At 39.2% G+C, this 14,081-nt stretch overlaps 1 pseudogene; it reads left to right on the forward strand.

The window, feature by feature from the left end:
* Positions 1–2,722: 2,722 nt before the first annotated feature.
* LOC120214230 lies at positions 2,723–9,072 on the forward strand (annotated as a pseudogene).
* Positions 9,073–14,081: the final 5,009 nt, after the last annotated feature.

A 14,081-nucleotide genomic window follows, 5' to 3' on the forward strand; every position in this document is an offset into this window, starting at 1 on the left:
CGAATGCATCATTTTAGGTGATATTTGTAGCCTTGTAGGTTTTGGTTTGTATTAGTATTGATATTGTTTGACTATAATTTCTATTACATTTTTGTTTTAAAACAATTATTTATGTTTTGTCTATTATACGGTACAAGTATAGGGGCATAAAATTATTATCTCGCCCAGGACATTAAAACTCATTGGACCGGTCCTGCGTTCGGATTAGTGACCACTAATGAACGGTGGCCAACGGCGTTGGTTTAGGTTTGCCAGGGTCGCGGTTGTAGAGAAGAGGGAGGTGTGCGGCGCAAGAAGATGGGTTGGAGAAGAAAATATATAAAAAGGGTAAATTAGAACTTTGTCCGCGAATTACTTTGAATTTATAAAATAGTCCCTAATTAATATTTTATTTAAAGTTCAGAGGTTAAAGTAAAAAATTAAACTCTTTTACTAACGTGTCACATCATGAAACTAATAAAAGTAAATGTTTCAGTGTCCACATCTTAATTAAAACAAAACGAAGGTGATTACAAATTATGTTTTTTGAATCGAGTGACCGTAAGCTCAGAAAACTAAAATAAAAGTGATCAACTTTGTAGTTTACCCTATTTTTATTTGTCTAGGTCGGTCTGAACGTTTTATTTGTCTTGATCTTGGTAAAAATCAGATAGATAAATTTTAGACTAGACAAAACTAATTTCATACCCATATGTTTTGTGAAAGATTCTCAACGATTGGTGGGATGTTTGAAAAATAGTAATAGCCTGATGAAACTGTAGAGTGGGATTTGATGAATGAAGCGCATTACCAATTCCTACTAATGTTGCCTCCCTTGGGAATGAAGTGGGAGAGTGGGATTTGATGAAACTCCAAGGATTAATCCCGGATCAAATAGTCAGACATGTCATGGCTATGAGACCGCCGATTTGTGTTGCTGGTAATGACATCCCTGGATGGCGTTGGGAAGGTAATCAGTTATTTTCTACTCGTTCCGCTTACCGCTATCTACAGAATTGTGATGTTATGGTTTCTAATAGTGACTGGAAGTTTATTTAGCGTAAAGAAGTCCTTTAAAGAGTTCTGGTGTTTCTATGGCTTGCGAGAGAGCAAAAACACCCAACTCATTTGGAACACTATCGTTGACACCTTACTACCTCTTCTTTATGTCAAATCTGCAAATTGGGTGAAGAATATGTTGAATGTCCTACGTTCTTACCTTATAGCACGCAACATTTAGTCGGCTTTAATCATGGACGCTAGATGGAATGTGTTTATGAGAATGCCTTTCGAAGCCTGACTGATGTCTAACCTCCGAGTTCGGGGTCACTTTGCTGCACCAAATTACAACTGGAATGTGCTTTTCCCCATAATAATTTGGCAACTTTGGAAGTGTCGGTGTATTATACTGTTCGAAGAGAATTATGTTGAGAAAAATAATCTGCTGGCTCGCTCGTGGCAATTAGCTATGGAATTTGAAGCTAGTAATAATACTAGAAAGGCTAATGGGGAGGGTGGTTCACAGCCCTCGACACTTGATCCTAAACATTGACAAAAGCCCCCTGAAGGTTGGGTTAAAGCTATTGTAGACGGGTCTTGTAAGCTACAGACTAATGATGTTGCTGTTGGGGGTGTTATTTGTGATGAAAACGGTAATTGGCTATTTGGTTTCAGTAAAAGCATGGGTAATTGCTCCATATTTATGGTTGAATTATGGGCTGTGTTTATAATGTTGATGCATATATGGCGCATGAGTTTTTGTCGGATTAAGCTGGAATATGATAACATCGGCAATTTCTGTATGCTGAATCGTCATGTTATTGATCCGAGGAATAATCTGTTGGTTGAGGATGTCCTTGAGCTGCTAAGACGAGATTGGCAGGTGGAAGTCAGTTATATCCGGCGAAGTCTGAATGGGGTGGCGGATAATCTTGCCTCGTTGTCTAGTGGTCTTCCTATAAGGGAAATCTGCTTTAGTGAGCCTCCACCCAAGATAATCTCGTTGCTTCACAGGGAGCAAGTTGTTGAATCCCCTTTGAACCATCATGGTAATGGTCAGAGTCGAATAAAGAGTGAAAATAGAAGTTCACATGTTAATCAAAAGGCTGACCCAGGTGATTAGTTTTAGTTCTGGTCCTTGCTATTTCATATGCTTATGAGGTCTTCTTGTTAAGCTTGTTTTGTATTTTGTCAAGTTTTATATTGAGACTTTTCTGTTATTACTTACATGTATACTCTTTTCCACCAACTAGGTTGGGGAAATTTTTAACGAGGCCTATGATAGTTCCCTATTTATTAAAAAAATAGTAATAACCTGACGTTTTCCAAGGTCGAGGGTGAATTTCTATAATTTTGGTAAACATATAAATACAGTGGAGTCAAAATGCATATCAATTAGTTGAGGGGCAAAAGTATGTTCGTCTAGAAGTACTGGGGAAGCATGAATTTCTCCTTGATAGGACAAAGACAATCTTTTAAACAAGGCTTTCATCAAAACTGTTGGAGTACAAATCGACAACAATTGGGCTTTCAACAAAATGGAGGTGAGTAAAGAACAACAAAACAAGGCCCAACCTCATCCATTTTCGAGCACTAGATATTTGAGGCGTTGAAATGTAGTAAATATCTTTTTTTGTGCTGCCTCACCACTGCTCTGCTTCTTCTTTATCACTTCAACATACAAAAAAAACATGTACCCAGAAGAACAACAAAACAAGTAATGTTTTTAAGGTTATGTTGTAAAGAAAAAAAGAAATAGTACCATTTCTATCAATGGAAGCTTCAAGGAATTTTCTCTATTCTCCTCCAACCTTTTTCACCAGAACCCAACTCAAAAGTTCTATCTTTTCATCACCATCTTCTTCAGGTACCATTCGCTTATTCGTTTCCGATTATTAGTAAAATACCCACTTTTCAACTTTTATAACTACTTGTTTTGTGCCTACAGTTTTTGATGTAAATATATACATATATATATATATATATATATATATTGTATTGTTCAATTGACTTCCTTGTGCTTGTCTTCTTGAAACAATTTTTTTACTTCGTTGAACTGGAAATTATTGTTACTTTTGTTCTTCAATTTTCTTTTACTTTAAATTCATAAATTCTACTATTCTATCCAGCGGTCTTGTAAATCATTTGCATGCTTATATAACATCCAGGTCCCTTGGAAAATTATGTATGTAAATGGAGATATTCATAGATGGATAGATTATAGTATAAAATTGTGGCTGCTAACAACTGCACCGTAACATTTTTCATGGTCACAGTGACACCACAACCACATTCGCAATTTAAAAACATAGTTATTTTTTAGAAACAAATCATGTCTTAATGTCAGCATCATCTGCGGCCGTGGTTTAGTAGTATGTGATAGATAGAGAACTGGTTATATGTGGTTATGTATGAATGTATGTGTTTTGCTCTCAAATTCTTAGATATAATGATATTAAGTTCTGAATGACAATATGGACAAATATGCAGTTTCAATGTTCCACGAGCAAGCAGCTCCTGCTGCTGCAACTTCTATCCCGATTGCTTCTGTAAGTAGGCATTTTCCTACATCAATTCTCTCACAGGAGCAACACAATGACGTTAGAGCTCCGTCTGTCTTGCAATTCTTTAAAGAAGATAAAGCATATCCAGTAAGACTCCTGTTGATATATATACACCGTATATGTATCATGTCATTTGCACGCTTGCCTTGTATGTTTGTTTTCTGTTCATTTTGTTGATGTCCTTAAATATTTGCAAATCCTTATTTGATTCTAGGAAGTAACGAATGAACAGATCGAGAACAGTACAACACTTCTTGAAGGGAAGGCATCCAATAACTTTGTACGGTTGGGATCTGAACAGCAGTTACTCCAGTGGCCTGATTTAAGTAAATTGTAAATGAAATAAGTCTTACACTGCTTCCTGCATTAAATGATTGCGACTGTAATCCCTTCCCCTTGAATTGCATCCTCATGTATTGCTTCATTTTTTCCCTTTCATTACAGATTGTAACTCTTGGAATTAGGGGAGAATCCATCATCTTACTCGAATATGCAATCTGTTGTAGCTGATACCGAGGAGATTATGAATGTTGAACCAAGTAATATAGTTGCCCTTGCTAAGAAGGCTTTGTCAGCATCTAAACAAGCTGCAGCATTGGCTGAGTACCTCAAGTTAGATTTTGATGATTCTCTTTCTAGTAGGTTAGTTTCTATCTTGTCTTCCTAGTTGCATTATTGTTCTAGATTAATTATATCCTTTGATGGCTGATATGTAATGCTATTGTAGTTTGGAGTCGGTTGATTCATCTACATTGCCAGTTGAGGAGGAGGAAGCAGTTACAGTTAAGTCAACAAGACATTTTGAGAGACAGTCTAAGCGAAGGAGGCAATCTAAATTTACGGTTTCTGAGACCTACAGTTCACGAAAGACGTATGTAAGAAAAAAGTCGAGTGGAAGTTTTAATCGCAGTGATCCCCTTCGGTTGTTCTTGAAGGGTCATGAGACAACACAACTCTTGACTGCTAAAGAAGAGTCTGAATTGATTATTCAAGTTCAGGTGTCTTTCTCAATCTTCACTTTTCCTTTGAAATCATATAGGGAATGTTTGGTTCATGAAAAGGTCATATTCTTGGTTCATGTAAAGTGTAATATGTTGGGATATGAAGAGGCTCAATTGAACAACCGAAAAAGTGCAAAGGGTGTAATTGGCAATAATTTTGATAAGGGAGTAAGGAGAGCAAAAGATAGAAAGATATGACACAATGATTTAAAGTGGTTCGACTTATCAACCAAGTCTACATCCACTACCTTAACTACTCACTAAGGATTTTCTAACAAATTCACTAATTTGTTCTGTATTTTTAAAGGATCAAGAGATAACTTTTACAACTCTCTATTTTACAATTCCTTATCTTTTTCACTTGGCTAAGATAGAACCAAAACCCTTTACAAAGGATAAAAAGAAGTAAACAAATAAACCTTTACAAGGTAGAGTGTTTACAAAATTTAACTCACAAGAACAAAATATTTACAAGAGAATTGTAATAAAGAGTGAAAAGCTTTTCTCTTGTGTTTGATTGCTTGAATATGTTTCTAACTCTTCTTCAAATGTCCTTGGAATGTTGTTGTGGTCGTTTTTAGTCGTTGGAGGTGGTTTTGGAGCCGTTTGGGGTCAATTTTCGTACAAAATAAAGTTGCCCAGAATAGAGTGTATCGATACTCCTAAAGGGAGTATCGGTACTACCTTTGTTATTTTTAAATCAACTAATCGTTACTAGCCGTTGGGACTGATGGTATCGATACTATACATATGGTATCGATACTACTATACAAAGTAGTATCGATACCCCTTTAGGTATCAGTATCATTTCTACATTCTGGAATTTGAGCAATGATGGTAGTATCGGTACTACTTAGTGAGTATCGATACTTCCCTTACTTTGGTATCGGTACCATATGAACAAAACTTTGAATAAATTCAATTCAACTCCAAAAACATTTTGCCTTAATTGTTATATCAAAATATAATTCAACAATCTCCCCCTTTTTGAGATAACAAAACATTTGAAAAATTATTTTTGACAACCCCTTACTAAAATGTTTAATGAAGAATATATCAATTGTTGGAAAATATGTGAAAATGTTGAGCTTCCCTTTTTTCATTAAGAAATTGAATTTTTCAAACTCAAACTTCTCCCCCTTTTTGTTAAATAAAAAAGAATTCAACTTCAAAAAAATTGGAGAATAAGCGAAAATTTTTTACATTAAAATCATTTGAAAAATCAAAACTCCCCTCAAAAAGTGCATTCCAAACAAAATTTGACTTTAAAATCTTGACACTTAAACAAAATTGAATTTCAACAAAGAGTAACAAACATGTTATTAGCACATGAAATTCAATATATCAAAGTCTAAAATACTTTATGCAATACCAATTATTGAAAGTAAGTACATGTGCATAAAGTTTTCAAAAATGTTATGCATTTGAAGAATTTGATATTAATTGTTAGAGAGATATATTTAACATTTAAAACCCATGCATAAACATTTAAATTTAGGTCAAAAATTAAAATTTGTAAAATCAAAGCATTCAAAAAGTTGATAACAATTGTTAGAGAGATATCATTTGCATTGAAAATCAATTTGACAAAAATTCATTATGATAAACTAAAAAAATATGAAAAATCATTAAAAATTTAAAATGTTTATCATAAAACTTTTTCAACATACATGAGATGAAAAACATCAAATCATTTGAAATCAAAACTCATGCATGCTTAAATCAAAATGAGTAACCAAATAATTAAAATCAAAAGCATTAAGCTTAAAGGTTACTCATTCATTTTCAAGTGTGACTAGAGCATCTCAATTTCTTCATTTTCATCACCATTGCTCCCACACACCTACAAGAGACATTTATTTGGATTTTGATATCTAAATTGCTTTGGATCCTTGGACATTAGTTTCAATACCCCTTGTTACTTTAGGAACCCACACTTGTCTAATTTTAAAAGATTTTATTTTCTTTATGGGACAAATATGTTCCAAATGACCATAAAAATGGTAAAGCAATGTGAGCATTTTGCCATTTTCAAACATAATGAGTTTTTTTTATAAATTAGTTCTTTTTATTTTATTAAGCTCTCAAGCTTAACTTTCAAATCAATTTTTTTTCTTTCTAAATAATTGATTTTAACTTTTGAAAGCTTTAACTCATTTTTCAAAATTTCATTTTGATTTTCAAAATTAAATCATTTTCAATTTTAAATTTTGAAATTAATTTCTTTTATTTGGAATTCATGATCTCAAATTCCAAATACAAATCATTATAAGCATCTTGTAACTCATCAAAAGAATGTGAATTTAAATCATTAGAGTTAAAAGATACCATTGAATCTCCTTCGATGGCCATGAGACATAGGTTGGCTATTTCATTAATTTCATTCAATGACGGTAGTTGGCTTCATTGAAGTATGGAGGCTTATTGATCGGTTGGGAGTCTTCCATGTTGAACGAGCCAAAGGTGGAAGTCATCTTTTCGGTTGCTTTGGGAATCGGTAGAGCTTCTTCAATGATCGTCTCAAAGTTATTAAACCTTCTAATAAGTCAAGTTCTGATACTAATTGTTGGGATATGAAGAGGCTCAATTGAACAACCGAAAAAGTGCAAAGGGGAAATTGGCAATAATTTTGATAAGGGAATAAGGAGAGCAAAAGATAGAAAGATATGACACAATGATTTAAAGTGATTCGACTTATCAACCAAGTCTACATCCAATACCTTAGCTCCTCACTATGGATTTTCTAACAAATTTACTAATTTGTTCTTCTTTTTAAAGGTTCAAGAGATAACCTTTACAACTCCCTATCTTTTACACTTGGCTAAGATAGAACCAAAAACCTTTACAAAGGATAAAAAGAACCAAAACCCTTTACAAAGGATAAAAAGAAGTAAACAAATAAACCTCTACGAGGTAGGGTGTTTACAAAATTTAGTTCACAAGAACAAAATATTTACAAGAGAATTGGAATAAAGAGTGAAAATCTCTTCTCTTGTGTTTGATTGATTAGATAGGTGTTTAAACCCTTCTTCTAGTGTTCTCAACTTGTATTTATGTGTTGGAATGTTGTTGTGGTCGTTTTTAGCTGTTGGAGGTGGTTTTGGAGCCGTTAGGGATCAATTTTCGTGCAAAATAAAGTTGCACAGAACAGAGGGTATTGGTACTCCTAAAGGGAGTATCGTTACTACCTTTGTTTTTTTTAAATCAACTAGTCGTTGGGGCTTGATGGTATCGATACTATACCTATGGTATCAATACTACTATACAAAGTAGTATCGGTACCCCTTTGGGTATCGATACCCCTTTGGGTATCGGTACCATTTATGCATTCTGGAATTTGAGCAATACTGGTAGTATCGGTACTACCTAATGAGTATCGATACTTCCCTTACCTTGATATCTGTACCATATGAACAATATCGGTATATTCATAAGGTATCATACTGTAAGAACAGTATTGGTACTACTTGTCCAGAATAACGTTTTGTGTGCAATTTCACTTATAAATAGACTTTGAATTATTTTTTAAAACTTTGAAAAAAAACTTTGAATAAATTAAATTCAAGTCCAAAAACATTTTGTCTTAATTATTATATCAAAATATAGTTCAACATAATATGAAGGACATGGTCTGAATCTTCCAGATCTGCTCCATAAGGGAAGAATGGGACTTATTAAAAGCGTTGGGAAGTTCAGACCGCAAGTTGGATACCGATTTGCCACCTATGCTTACTGGTGGATAAGGCAAACCATTACAAAGTCTATAATACAACATTCCAGAACCATTCTTTTGCCGGTAACTACAATTTCTAGTGCTTATTATAGCTTGACATCAAAAACATATAGTTCTTTATTGAAAATAATAATATTGGATAAGACAATATCTCTTCAACTTGCTAGAGATTATACAAGTTCATTATACGTTTTAAGGCACTTGAACTTTACCTGTGAGACACGTTATGCCAACAATGAACCCACTTATTGTTTCTCAGGAGAACGTTTACAGTCTCTTGGGCAAAGTAGTGGGTGCAAAGAGATCATGCATTCGAGAAGGTAATCATTGTCCTTCCAAAAAAGAACTAGCAAGTCGTGTTGGAATGTCGGTTGAAAAGTTGGATAAGTTGCTATTCACGGCAAGGACACCGCTCTCTATACAACAATCCGTATGGTCAGACCAGGATACTACCTTTTAGGTACTACCTCTATTTAGCTCGATTCCTATATGAATGGCCTGCAGGCAGGCAAATATTCATGCAAATGGTTGGAAAAACAGTTCTTGGGGAAACAATGCCTACACGTACAAATTATAAACCATCCAAGAAACATTCTTTCGGTCTTAACTTGCAATGTAGGAGGTAACACCATATACTGATATCGAGATCCCGGATGTTAGTGTAGTGAAGAAACTAATGCGCCAGCATGTGCACAACCTTCTCCGCATTCTCAGCCCAAGAGAAAGGAAGATAATCAAGCTACGGTTTGGTATCAAAGAGAGTAGAGAGAATATTTTCTATGATAATTGTGATTGATGAATTATGTAGAAGAGGGGAAGTTAAGAAAGGTAGAGAGTTGATGAGTGAAATGTCTAGTAAAGGGGTTAAAGCAATGTTATTACTTATAACACAATTTTAAATGCATACGTTAAAAGGAAGGATTTTGGGATTGTGTATGAGGTTTTGAGATTGATGGAGAAGGAGGAAGTAGCGTATAATACTGCTACTTATACTGTTTTGATTGAGTATTTTGGAAAGATGGGCAAGCATGATGAAGTTGAGAAGTTGTTTGATGAAATGCGTGAGAGAAGGGTATAAATGGATATGGATGTTAATCTTTACACTTCGATGATACATTGGCACTGTAGAAGAGGGAGTCTTAAGAAAGCCTTTTGTCACGAACTTGGGCTTTTCCCCCACACTTTGGGCTATTTTGGTTATGTTGGGCCATATTTGATCTTGGAGGTTGATAGAATAGTGTAGATTATTCTAGAACACTCAAGACTTGTACATATTCTAGAAGCATTCTAGAGTCTTCCATGTTAGGTAGGAAATTATGGAGAATTCTAGAGAATCTCTCCCTACAGTAGAATCAAGTCAATCTCCACCGTCCATTGAGGAGGTGGGATGCTATAAATAGGTATAGAATCCTCATTTGTAAATCATCCAAGAGTTGTAAGCTTTCAAGCATATCAACAAGCTTTCTTTCAAAGTTATTTCCGTTCTTCTTTGTTTCCTTGCCAATCCTTTCCCACCCTAGCACGAGTTCGAGTGAGGCTGACTTAGCTATCGCGAGGGGCGAAAAAGAGCTAAGGCCGCACAAGGCTTATTGAGAGATTAAGTCCGTGACAGTTGGTATCAGAGCCGGTTAAGGCATCAATATCGTGCACAAATCTTGTAGGAATGGCCAGGAACCCGAACGAGTCAACTGTTACTGAGGAACGTGGGAGAGAAGCTGTACCCACCAACCCAAAGAAGAAGAGGGACCAGAGTAAGGCCTGCGAAGGAAATTCCTTAGAACCAATGGTGGCGGAGTTCGACGAAAGGCTAGAGAGGGTCCAGCACGACTTCAAGACGCTGAAAGACCATGTCTTGGAGCAAGTGGGCGCGCTCAAGGGGAGTGCCGAAGAGACCAACAACGAGGTGGAAGCTTAGTTCATACGGCTAGAGGATATGATCCAAGCCTTACGTGAAAGCATCGAGGGGATGCGGGAGGACGTGGCGCTCTGCAAGAGGGCTACCGTTAGCGGGGGTGCTAACATCACTGTCTCCACCCTGAGGGTTGAGTGCCCCAAGCCGCAAGGGTTCAACGGGGCAAGGGACGCCAAGGAAGTCGAAAACTACCTATGGCGGATGGAGCAATACTTCGAGGGAATCGGCCTTAACGACGAGGCCACCAAGGAAAAGACTGTTGTCTTATATCTTTCAAATACTACTATGTTATGGTGGCGTAGGAAACATGCCGACATAAAAGCGAGGGGCTTGTCGGTTAGATACATGGGATGAGTTCAAGAAAGAACTCAAGAAGCACTTCTATCTCGAGAATGTGGTCTACGAGGCTTGCAAGAAATTGTGGGAGTTGAAGCAGCAGGGTATTTTGTGGGACTATGTAAAAGAATTCACAACCCTTATGCTTCAAATCCCCAATATGTCCGAAGACGATCTCTTGTTCTATTTCATTGACAAACTACAAGGATAGGCCAAGCAAGAGATACACCGTCGGGACATTAGAACGGTTGATGAGGCAATTGCCATCGCCGAGTCACTCGTCGACTTCCAACCCTACTCCCACACCAATGCGACGAAGAATAAGGATAAATATCCAGCCAAAGATGGGGGAGAACGGCGGGAGAACAATCAAGGCAAATGAGATCGAGATCACCGAATGCCACAAGCTAAAGTGGAAGATCGAGATCGACGTCTGGGCGAAAGGGACTATGAAGAGAAGAAAAAGGCCTTCGTTCCTAAAGGATGATGCTTCTTGTGTAAGGGGCCACATCCGATGAGTAGTTGTCCTAAACTTGGTTCATTGTCCGCCATCGTCGATCGTCAAGACACAGAGTCTCAAGCCGAGATGGGGTCACTCCAAGTTCTAAACGCCTTGAAGGCCAAGTCGTTGACACCAACACCGAGTAATGGGCTCATGTATGTGGAAGCGGTGATCAACGAGAAGCTGACAAGAGCTATGGTGGACACGGGGGCTACCCACAATTTCGTGTCTAAAGATGAAGCCAACAATTTGGGCCTAAAGTACACTGGGAGTACAGAATGGCTCAAGACGGTAAATACACAAGCGGTACCACTCCATGGCGTGGCACGAGGGGTCGAGCTACGCTTAGGCACTTGGAAGGGCCAAGTGAACTTTTCAATCATTCCCATGGATGACTTCAAGGTCGTTTTGGGGTTGGACTTTCTCCGACAGGTAACCGCTATCCCTATGCATTCCTTTAGTTCAGTTTGCATCTTGGAGAAAGGGTCTCCTTACATGATCCCCACAATCGAGGCACCGAAAGAGCAAGGTCGAGATGCCAAACAACTCTCGGCCATACAACTTGGTAGAGGTATCAAGAAAGGGGCCATGACTTATTTGACCATGCTAAAGGAAGATGACGAGATCGAGAAAACGGATGACCTACCACCAATCATCCGTGAAGTCTTAGAGAAGAACAAGGATGTGATGCCGCCCGAGTTACCAAATAAACTTCCACCAAGGCGTGAGGTGGATCACAAGATCGAGTTGGAACCCGGTGCCAAGCCGCCTGCCCTGACACCATACCGAATGACCCCACCCGAACTTGAGGAACTTCAAAGGCAACTCAAGGAGCTAATCGATACGGGAAAGATTCGACCTTCGAAGGCATCGTATGGCGCACAGGTACTCTTCCAAAAGAAACACGATGGGTCGTTGCGCATGTGTGTCGATTACCGGGCACTTAACAAGGTAACAATTAAGAACCGCTACCCAATTCCTTTGATTGCCGATTTATTTGACAGACTTGGAGGAGCCAAGGTGTACACGAAGATGGACTTGCAAAAAGGCTACTACCAAGTCTGAATTGCAGAAGGCGACGAGCCAAAGACCGCATGCATCACCCGATACGGATCGTACGAGTGGTTGGTCATGCCCTTTGGTCTAACCAATGCACCGACAACGTTTTGCACGCTTATTAACAAGCTCTTCCAACCGTACTTGGACCAGTTCATGGTGGTGTACTTGGACGATATCGTGGTATATAGTAACTCCATGGAGGAGCATATAGACCACTTGAGGATTGTGTTCAAGATACTTCGAGAGAACGATCTGTACGTCAAGAAGGGAAAGTGCACGTTTGCCACTGAGGAAGTACACTTTCTTGGACATGTAATCGGCCACGGGAAGCTATTAATGGACAGGAACAAAATCAAGGCCATAACCGAGTGGGAGCTGCCGACCAAGGTAAGTGAGATGAGGTCTTTCCTTGGTCTAGTAAACTATTATCGTCGGTTTATACAGGGTTATTCAGCACGAGCATCACCATTGACGGACCTACTCAAGAAGGGGAAGGCATGGGAGTGGTCCGAACAATGTCAGAAGGCCTTTGAGGACCTGAAGGCAACAGTTAGCCAAGAACCTGTCTTGGCCTTACCCGACTTTACCATGTCGTTCGAGGTGCATACCGATGCATCTGACTTCGCTATCGGGGGAGTACTAATGCAAGAGAGACATCCGACAGCATTTGAGAGCCGCAAGCTAAACGACACCGAGAGACGGTACACGGTGCAAGAGAATGAGATAACGGCCATCATCCATTGCTTGCGGGTGTGAAGACATTACTTACTCGACGCACACTTCACCATCAAGACCGACAATGTGGCGACGAGTTACTTTCATACCCAAAAGAAGCTGTCACCGAAACAAGCCAGGTGGAAAGACTTCCTAGCCGAGTTCGACTATACGTTAGAATACAAGCCGGGCAAAGCCAACGTTGTAGCCGATGCCTTAAGTCGAAAGGCGGAGCTCGCCGCAATCTCTCTAGCCAAGGGAACCGTGTTGGAGCGCATCAAGGAGGGCCTTAAGCAAGATCCAATGACGAGAGAATTAGTAAAGCTGGCTAGCGATGGCAAAACCCAACGGTTCTGGGTAGAGGAAGGTCTACTCTACACCAAGGGACGGCGAATATATGTCCCAAAGTGGGACAACTTAAGGCGAGATCTTATCAAAGAGTGCCACAACACCAAGTGGGCTGGTCATCCGTGTCAAAAGTGCACTATGGCATTGCTAGAGACAACATATTTTTGGCCCCATATGAAGGATAGCGTGGAGCTTTACGTGAAGACTTGTCTTTAGTGCCAACAAGACAAAGTGGAGAACCGACAGCCGACAGGATTACTCGAACCTTTACCAGTTCCCCAAAGACCTTGGGATTCGATCACTTTGGATTTCATTAGTGCATTACCCAAGTCCGAGGGATACGGTTCGATCATGGTCGTCGTGGACCGATTTTCCAAGTATGGGACTTTCATACCATGCCCCAAGGATTGCACTGCGGAGGAGGCCGCACGAGCATTCTTCAAGAACGTCGTGAAGCATTGGGGCTTACCAAGGAGCATCATCAGCGATTGAGACCCTCGATTCACTGGACGCCTATGGACGGAATTATTCAAGCTCCTTGGCACCGAGTTAAATTTCTCCACAAGCTTTCACCCTCAAATTGATGGGCAGACCGAACGGGTGAACGCTTTGTTGGAGTGTTATTTGCGGCACTTGGTGAGTGCCAACCAGCGAGATTGGGCAAAGTTGCTAGACGTCGCCCAAGTCTCTTATAACCTGCAGCGGAGTGAAGCCACAGGCCGAAGTCCGTTCGAGCTTGCAACCGCACAACAATCGCTCACACCGCACACATTGACAATGTCACTTGACGAGGGCAAAAGTCCCGGAGCCACCAAGATGGCTAAGTCATGGGAGGAGAACGCCGACATCGCCCGCACATGTTTAGAGAAAGCGAGGAAGAATATGAAGAAGTGGGCGGACGAAAAGAGGCGACATCGAGAGTTCACCGTTGGTA

This window comes from Hibiscus syriacus, unplaced genomic scaffold (genome assembly GCF_006381635.1).
Source record: "Hibiscus syriacus cultivar Baekdansim isolate YM2019G1 unplaced genomic scaffold, ASM638163v2 tig00110056_pilon, whole genome shotgun sequence".
Taxonomy (NCBI): domain Eukaryota; kingdom Viridiplantae; phylum Streptophyta; class Magnoliopsida; order Malvales; family Malvaceae; genus Hibiscus; species Hibiscus syriacus.